The sequence below is a fragment of the Triticum aestivum genome, chromosome 5A, assembly GCF_018294505.1.
Source record: "Triticum aestivum cultivar Chinese Spring chromosome 5A, IWGSC CS RefSeq v2.1, whole genome shotgun sequence".
Taxonomy (NCBI): Eukaryota; Viridiplantae; Streptophyta; class Magnoliopsida; order Poales; family Poaceae; genus Triticum; species Triticum aestivum.
The window spans coordinates 368,394,922-368,404,587 of NC_057806.1; the positions used below are offsets into that span (position 1 = coordinate 368,394,922).

At 40.0% G+C, this 9,666-nt stretch overlaps 2 long non-coding RNA genes across 5 annotated transcripts; both read left to right on the top strand.

Moving 5' to 3' along the window:
• The first annotated feature begins 1,378 nt into the window (after positions 1-1,378).
• On the top strand, positions 1,379-2,323 carry LOC123106938 (uncharacterized). The gene is made up of 2 exons (XR_006451552.1): positions 1,379-1,733; positions 2,069-2,323. It is a non-coding gene; the product is annotated as an uncharacterized lncRNA (long non-coding RNA).
• A 979-nt stretch (positions 2,324-3,302) lies between these two features.
• On the top strand, positions 3,303-8,618 carry LOC123103421 (uncharacterized). Of its 4 annotated transcripts, none has more exons than XR_006449820.1 (5): positions 3,303-3,860; positions 4,126-5,247; positions 6,314-6,747; positions 6,950-8,117; positions 8,215-8,618. It is a non-coding gene; the product is annotated as an uncharacterized lncRNA (long non-coding RNA). The 4 variants fall into 4 exon arrangements; XR_006449818.1 differs by having other exon boundaries at positions 4,126-4,985; positions 5,199-6,747; positions 8,215-8,617; XR_006449819.1 differs by having other exon boundaries at positions 4,126-4,323; positions 4,407-6,747; positions 8,215-8,616.
• Positions 8,619-9,666: the final 1,048 nt, after the last annotated feature.

Here is a 9,666-nt window from a genome sequence, read left to right on the forward strand (position 1 = left end):
TTCATAAAAGAAGTTGGAAAAGGGACAACAAAAACCTATGTGGTTCACTTTCCGTAGTGTCGCGGGTCATTTACTCCCAAAACTCCGTCATTTACTCCTAAAACTCCCAAAAACTCGTCTAAGATCATGAAGTTCGCTTGACTGTCTCATGCAATTCGGTTTTCGTCCAATGTAATGCGGCTTTCTGTCGGATGAATATCATGAAGTTCGCTTGACTGTCTGATGCAGTGCGGTTTTCGTCCGATGCAGTGCGGTTTTCTGTTGGGGGAAGTTCACTCGTTGATTTGGGTATCGCGAAAAACAGAGTGTCCGCATTTCGGTAAATTTGAAATTCCTCTTAATCCGTAAAGAATTACAGAGAGTGTTCTACATGAAAAAGTTGCGTCTCGTCGATATCTTTCCAACAGCGTATGATTTGAATTATTCTGACCAGCCGTTCGTAAAAATTTCGCAAAAAAACAGCCGCTGCCTCTCGAAGTCAGCCGCACGATTTTCAAAATTAACTAAAATCCGTAAGGAATCTCAAAACTATTTCAACATATGAAAGTTGCGCCTTGTCCGTAGCTTTCCAACGGCGTATCATATGTCTCGTTTCGACAAACGGTTAGAAAACTCGAGCAAAAACAGTACCGAAAATTTCAAAAAATTTAAAAAACAAAGTTCCGCGATTTAGTAAATTTGAGACTGCTCTTAAACCGTAATGAATTAGAGAAAGATTTATATATGAAAAAGATGCGCCTCGATGATATCTATCCAACGGCGTGTCATTTGCTTCATTCCAACAAGCGGTTTAGAAAAAAACACGAAAAAACGCTCGCTGGCACTCGTCATCCGCCGCACTATTTTCAAAACTGCTCTTAAACCGTGTGGAATCTCGAAAAATGTTTAACATGTCGAAGTTGCGCCTAATCCATAGCTTTTCAATGGTATATTACACGCCTCATTCTGATAAACGGTTAAAAAATTAGAGCAAAAACAGTACCGAAAAAATAACTCGTGCAGTTTTTTCCGACGAGAAGTTCACTAATCTCTATTGCAGTGCTCGTCGTCAAAATGATGCAGTGCACTTCTGTTGAGCGTGCAGTGACGAAGTGGTGTGCAGAATAGTTATTCTGCTAATATTAGCAGAATAGATCATTTGTATATATATATATATATATATATATATATATATATATATATATATATATATATATATATATATATACATACATAGAAAAATGGGTTGGTACACCTAGGAGTATATACTCCTAGGCCACGTGTAGCCTTTTATTCCCACCGATGTGTTTTGACTCTCACTAACAAAACCCGTTTAGCGCTTAATTTGTTAGTTAGTTATTTAAATATATATGGTACTGTCGCAAGAAGAGGAGAGATCACATAGCGTTTGAAAAGTTGTTCCATATTAATAGGGATAAGCCACGTGCAATTGTTGGCTGCATATTAGGATATTTGTTTCTTCTTCTTCCATTAAAGCATTCACGTTACAAACAAGGCTTGATGAGCACATTGATCTGGACTGGGAGACAAGAAGTGACCGGCGGCGGCTCGACAGGGGAGACAGGATGCAGCTGGCGACAACTCGACGCGTGGCAGTTAGAAGATGGAGGCGGATGCATCTGGCGGCCATTCGCCGATGGAGACGAGAAGCCGCCGAGGTATGGACCTGGATCATGATGCACGATGGAGCGCCTCGCATGCATGTTATTCATATCGGCCTGTATCATGGCAAGGTATGGCATGTCTGACGATTAATTCCTACACGTGCATGCATAATGTGATTACTTGCATCCCTTGTACTACCTCCGTCTCAGTTTACAAGTCCTACGCGTATACCTAAGTTGCCAATTTGATCACCCTAATATAAACTATGTAACATAAAAATTATATCTTTTGAAAATAGAACATCTGAAGTTTATATTGATATATTTTTTGTAATATATGACTTGTATTAAGTTGGTCAAATTGACGATCTAGGGGTACGCGCACGCCCTGTAAACCGAGAGAGAGGGAGTAGTACTAATTAATTTATACTATTTGTGATGGATCCAAATGACGTCCGCTCCAGTGCTCCACATGACTACGTTGAAGCTTCACCTCATCTGAACCAGATTGGCGAGTCATCTTCACAGGCCAACGTGAAACTCTAATCAAGATCGACAGATGCTACCCAAAAGACTTATGATTCAAGACGCTCCGCAGTCTACGCCACCGTGGAACTCCGGCCAAGATTGATCGATGTCGCATGTGATACACATACATAGCTTTAAGTGTTGTATTTGAGTGGGAAAATGGCAGCATTCATAATGAATTATACTTTTTTATTTTGTTCTACTTCTTTTAGAATTAAATTGTACTTGTTTTTAGGTTACTATGTACACTCCATCGCTAAAATAGTGTATATACCTCATCTAAAAGATATGGTATATACTCCATTGTAATGAATATACTCATCATAAATTTGTATGTACTCATCAGAGAAAATAAGGCATACACTGCATTGAAAAGATGTGGTATATATTCCAACAAAAAAATTTGTATGTACTCCATGGCAAAAAAATATACCCATGACCAAAAAATGATATATACTCCATCACAAAATATATGGTACATACTCCAACCCACAATATATGGTATATCCATCACAAGTTCACAAGGAAGTGGTATATACTTCATCCCAAAAATGTGGTATATGTGTGCTCCCTCAAGAAATAGTATATACTTCATAAAAATTAGTATATATGTATGACATACTATATGAAATAAACAATGCATGCAAGCTCAGCAAATTCGTATACTTCGAACGTACTTATACTACTTCCTTTCAAGTCGAAGATATATTCTTCTATGGACTATATGAATGGCTTCTGAAGAAAACTTGGAGTATATGAATGGAACACACGTGTAGATAAAGGTAGCTGGGTTTTCTTTCGTGAAAAAGGGTATCTGGTTTTTGATCCCTTAATTCTAGGATGAAGCACATGCATGCACGCTCGAAGAAAGTAGTTCCGTGGACCCTAAAAAATTGGCTACAGTTAATTTCTACCAATCGGCCGGTGTGCTACTTATCCACGGGAATATCCAATTTAAAAAACTGTTAATAGGTGGGAGTATGTACACCTGGGAGTATAAAAGAGGTGTCCTACATCTCTACTATTAAAGCAGAATCGAACGTCGTGATGGTTCGACCTCCTCCTTACCTTCTCCCATCGAGAGATCCCGCGCAGAAAAAAATCGCTAGGAAAGAATCCACGTTCAACCCACTTTTTTCCGGTACGATAAAAAAGAAAAGGAAAACAACCTCCGTAAGAAAAGCACCCACGAGGCCATGACTAGGCACAGACATCCCCTGCCCCGAACTCTCTTCCCCAAACTACCCATCCCATCTCTCGCGAGAAAAATTCCCTACCGCCGTCCAGATCGGAGATCACCTCGGCCTCCTCCACCACGCGCCCGCTTCCTCCCATGGTCGTGTCCTCCCGACCCACCCTCCTCTTCGCTCACCACGCCGGCACAGGCGGTCACGCGGGCGTCCATTGATCTGCAACTGTCACCGCCTTCATAACGCTCAAGCGCCGCCCACGGATAGACGATGGCTTCAGCCGTGTCAACGAGGTCGAGGAGTCCCTTGACCTAGCCCTTGCCCTCACCTTCGTCGGAGGCCTCGCCCATCTCGATGGGGCCGGTTACTTATCTCTCGGGGATGCCCTGCCCTCCCCTGGCGTGCTGGGGACCGATGATGCCCTGCCTTCCCCTGGCGTGCTGGGGATCTGGTGGCGCCCGTCGAACGTCGAGAGGTGGCACAGCCCCGCCACACACTTGTTCCTCCTCCTCAGGATCCTCAATTCCTCATCTAAAAGGTTTTGCCTGCGTGCGTGTGCCTCTGGTTTCATTCCTGAATTAATCTTATCTTGAAGTGTGGTTATTGTGCATGTCTGTTTGTGTTCTCAAGGCATTCAACCTCTGCTTTAGCTTCTTGTGCAAGTTTATGTGGATGGAACTACCACCATATCCACCCAGCCTTTTGGTTTGGTCTTGTGATGCTGACGCACATTGTCTTTCATGTTCCTACTATCTGCCTTTCAGTTTTGACTTGTGATGCTGACGCACATTTTCTTTCTACAGCTGTGATATTTCCCTCCTTCATGGATGTATGGAACTGCGTGAATGGGACAGCGAAGCCACTGTCATGAAACTTGCAGAATGATGATAGAGATATCGAAAGATTTTCTAAAATGAGGTGTGAAATAAAAGGCAAATGTGAAGCTCTTGCATCAATCCTCAGACTGATTCCTGCAAATTTTCCTACAGAACTACAACATGGTAGTCTTGAAGTAAATACCATTTCTTTTATTTTCTATGTGTTGTTAGCACAATAGATAGTTAATATTGTTTTTCCTCTCAAGTTCAAGATGAAGACGACCAGTTGAGAAAACAGTTTGGTGAGATAGAGTGGCAGGTTTGCTAGAATCACTGTAGCTGCTTCTGCCGCAAACTTACGTTCATGCATATGACATCTTCTGGGATCTTTGTTTTAGGAAACTATTTTGTTTACACCTTCCTATTGGCATGTCTATGGCAGCAGTGAAACTTAAACGAACACTTCTAGGCTAGATATTATTAATGTGTACATATATTGGTCCTTTACATGGATCTTGCCATCTTTATTTGCCAGTCATTTCAACTATTTGACAAACTTGAAGGCAAGCTCAAGGAAATGCATCATTACCTTTTAGTATTATTTTTGAGTTGTTGGAATCAATCTGGAAAACATCTTCCTATTGTAGATACAATATTTGCTGGTTTGTAGTCTGATACTCTGTTTGACATTACAAATTACGGAAATACTTAGATTATGCTTATGCCACTGTGCTGATAGAGATTGGCTACTTAATAGTATGGAGATGACAAGATCGAAAAGGACGGTGATATAAGGAAAGCGGGGAGTGGAGGAGGAAGAAAGTTGGGATGCCAATTATAAATAGGTTAATACTTCAAATCTTTATGCACTGAGGTATTCTTTGTGTTAGAAATAATTGTTTAAAAGGCTCATGATTTTGGCGAAACTGTATGATGTATGTGTGTTCCTTCACATGGACAAATATGAAAGGGTACCCATTATGAAATCATAGACCAGTGATGTATCATTTCTTTGTCTTTCTTATTGCAAATATGGCTCACATGGCCGCGCTCTGCAGAATATAGAGTTTGATGATGATGATGATTGGAACCAAGAGGAGGAAGCAAGTGAGTTTCATTTGATTTTCTATTCATGAGGTTACAGTAACAAGATATGTAAAGTCTGGATTGGTTTACTTATCACTTGTATGTTCCATACTTGCAGTTTTTCAGTACTTTCGTCTTGTTGCCTCTCAGTGTATCACTAAATAATCAGTGTTTTTGGGTACTTGCTTGTTGTTGCCTTTCAGTGTATCACTAAATAATCAGTTGACCGGTGTTGGCAATGTTGCATCGATCCTATTTATTTCTGGTTATGTATGCCTCCCAAGCTACAACTTATACCCAAAATTATTAGCATACAAATTGGTATTAGTTGTGGGAGACTCGGCCATGCCGACAATGCCTCCAATGTGGTGGCGGTCATGGTGGACGCCACCATGTGAGCTTCAGCTCATCGTGGTGTAGCCGGAGCGATTTCCTTCGCTGTTGAAGTCCGGGAAGATTTTTATGTGAATGCAATCATGTTTTGCTAGGTCCCTAGCATTATTAATTTTATTTTTCTGCCAATAACAACCAAGTAATGTGTGCATGTCCACGTCTTGGAGTAATTCTCGGTTAGTTAGATCTGATCGTTGTATGTGCTTCGTGGGATGCCACGAATCCAGTGCAAGCAGCGTTATTGTCGTTGGGTTCAGGTGGACATGGGATGGTTCATTTGATATACCTACTCACTAGCTACTTTCTCTCTTTTTCAGTAGCACTTGACCATATAAATAAGAGAAATAAACCAGAAAACGCTGCAAGATTTTTACGCAATGCAAATTACTTGTCTGCGTGCTCGCGCGTGTTTATACGTGCGCTTGTTCTTTTGTGTCCAAATACTTGTGTAGTGTTGTGAGAGAGATTCTGCAACTTCAGTTTTTGTCATGCAGTTCCTTAAAACGTATACATCTCTTGCATCCTTTAGATACATCATGTGTACAGGTATATGTACAGGGAGCAAGTGCCACATTGCTACATTTAATGCTTTGGTGTGCTCTCACGCTCCATGCCATTGTCCCACGCTCCAAACTGTAGATATTGACTATGATATGAAATTGTAATTGCTCATAATTTATATTTTTGACACAAGGCAGGAGCCAAGAACATCTGTGTGACATGGAAGCTCTTAACAATGGTTAGCGTATGGTTCGCAAGTTATTTCTCTGGTTCATCTCAAATTGAGCGTCTTGATACTTCATATGAATATTTGGTTGTAACAAATTGTTTTCCGCAAGTCACAATTTTTTGTATGCAAGAAATATGTATAAAATTCCTCAAAGCATTGTAGATAAGCAGCTTCATATGTCTGAGTGTCTGATATGCCTTTCTTTTTCAGTTTTTCCTGCCAGAAAGAAAGCAAGTGACCTATTTAATCTCAGAGATATGTCCCATTATCAGTTTTGAGGAGTCATTGTTCCAGTCACACAAAATGTTGACAGATGTATCATTTACAATGACCATTCAATTGTAATTTCAGTGCCATGTCATAAAATTTCAATTCACCAGTTCAGCCCCTTCCATAAGGTAGTTCTCTTTCTATGATCTGAAATCACAAAATCCATTGCTTGTGATTTAGTCGTCTATACCAGCATAGCAAATTAGCAATTGTAAATGATTGCCTATGGCGGTGAAGTTATGTGTTGCTACAAAATCTTTCTCTGCCAGTCTCAATGGGGCGAAAAAGTCATCAAGTTTATTCATTCATACAATTCTTTTTGCTTTGCAGATATTGGATCAACAGTTGGAAGTGAACCGTGCAATACATCACTCTAATATTAGTTATAATCGGCTGACCATGTAGGATGTACCGCTTGTGATGTATTACACTCCATATCTCCTTACAATTTGTAGCGTGAAATTTTTATTCCTCTCATTTGTCCATTTTTTTGTTCTATCTCTTAAACTGGTGAATAGGAAGTTATGTTGTTTCAGATGCTTACTGTGTGATGAAGCAGATGGTGTTCCGAAATCCAGCATCTGACACCTGGTTTTGGTCTCAAGACTGCAGTAAAACAACGGAACAAACATGGTTCGCTGCAAAATTTACTTAGGCTCTGTTTGGTATCTCTCCGCTCCGCGGAGCCGGGGAGCTGGGTTTTCGCTGCTCCGTTAAAATAAGCTGTAGGATGGTCCGCTCCGGGAGCGGAGTCAGAGGAGCGGAGAGAAACCAAGCAGGCTCTTAATACAACTATAGTTAGAAATTTAGGCAAGGAGCACGCCCATGATCTGAGGAGGAACATAGCTGATCTTCATTAGATCTACTTCAATTACTCAGAAAAACCGATTTTTTTTAAAAATAATGTTCTTCGCATTAGGTGCCTAGAGTTTTAAGTGCTTTGCACTAGCACCCTGTAGTCAGTCTTTCTTTATGTGCTATTCAGTCCAACAAGGAAAACAAAATGGTAGAGCGAAAGTAAATCTTCGGAACTGAAATCACATATTGCCATGCTCAACACATATTTCGGAAGTAGAATATTTCATTGTGTCCATATACTTTCTAAATCCGTGGCAACGCACGTGCATTCAGCTAGTACATATATATATATACATATATATATACATATATATATATACACATATATATATATATATATATATACATATATATATATATAGGGAAAATAGATACTACCACCTAGTGGTAGTTACCTATATCCTCATTGCCGTCCATCTCATCTAGATACGTGCACTTGTTAGCGGGTTGTAGTTTCCCATATAAATTGGTTTAGTCAGCCTGATTAAAACCCACCGGATGTTTCCTATTTTTTGGGGATTTTGTGTTGTTACTATATAACTACCTCACCGTATGTTTTGCCGCTCGCTGGTGGCATCGCGTTCATTCAGGGATATACTATGGCTTCATGTATGATACGGGGTCACCAAAGGGAAACAAGGTACGCATGTTCATCTGTTCTTCTTTCTTCATGCAAATCCATGCATATTGCTTCTAATACGTGCACATATACTAATCTTTAATCCATCAATCTGCAGTTTGAACATTAGTCGTTGAAGATCGAACTAGTCGAGAACTACCTTGGCATTTTGGAGTTAGTGGTCGTCGTTAAATTTTTAATGGGATCACAGCGAGGCCGTGCCGGCGGCGGCAACCATGTCCGTGTATTGAGAACATCGCACCAACACGCGCCGCTGCCGGCGATGACGTCCACGCCGCTTTCACTCTGAGGCCACGCCGCCGCATCGGCGTCCGCATATATATAAGTCGTCCTTGCATGAGCGGCCATGCATTGTGATTAGACTACACTTCTGTCTAGATCAATTTGGATTTGGCCAAAAGCAAACTGAAAGGATACTAGGCAGGGGTGTATATACGGTCATTCATTGTAGGAGTACATGAGTCATCAGTTATGACCTATTTGTATTGTTGTACCCATCAATGCAATCTATGTATACTATATACTTTATTAATAAGAAATATATTCCATACTACGTTCTTTCTTCATATTCTCCGCCCTACTTTCTGCATATACTCTTGTTTGGATGAATATACTACTCAATAGTTTGGTTCAAAGAAAAGTGAATATGAATTTTCAGAAGTAAAAAATCATATACTCCTATTTCAAAAACACACGCACACACATACTCCATACTAAATTTTAGAAATATACTCCATACTACAACTGAGAGAAGTATGTACACTTCCCTAGATACTACAAAAAAGAAGTATACCACATACTCCTACATAATACTACCTTTGTAGGGGTAATACTTCATATGCTAAGATATTTCATGTAAAATATGTCAATACTCCATACTCCATACTTCATACTTCAATAATTACATGTTAATACTTCATACTACAAGTACACATGAGTGTACAAAATCTAGAAAAGATATAACGTTCTCATATTGCCTTTTTAAACTAAAACTAGTAGTTATCTGCTCCGACCGCCCCCCAAAAAAGTATCTACTATGACTACGAAACTGCCCTCCACCTAACAAGAATGGTCACCAAGTTTTTCAATGTATGGTCGCCAAGAATTGAGGGGGTAGTTAAACCAGCGCCACTAGCTTGCCGGATTATTTAATTAAAAAAAATGAATTAGTTGTTGCCTATTGGATTACTAGCACCCGTTAACCTTATCCATGGACCCGGTTAGCTTTATGCTACATTTGAGGGGAGAGGACACGTGGAGGGCAGCTAGCTAGGTGGTAACTACAAGCGGTGGTAGTATAAATTTGTCATATATATATATATATATATATATATATATATATATATATATATATATATATATATATATATATATATATATAGGGTGGGTCTATTCTAACAATACTCTTAAGACCTTATTCTAATAACACCTAAAGCTTATCCCGATAACACCCTACTCAGCAGCCACCCGACCCGAACGACACAAACTAGAAAAAAAAACGTCGCCCCCACGCCCACCACTCGACCACCTCTCTGTCTCTCTTCCTCCA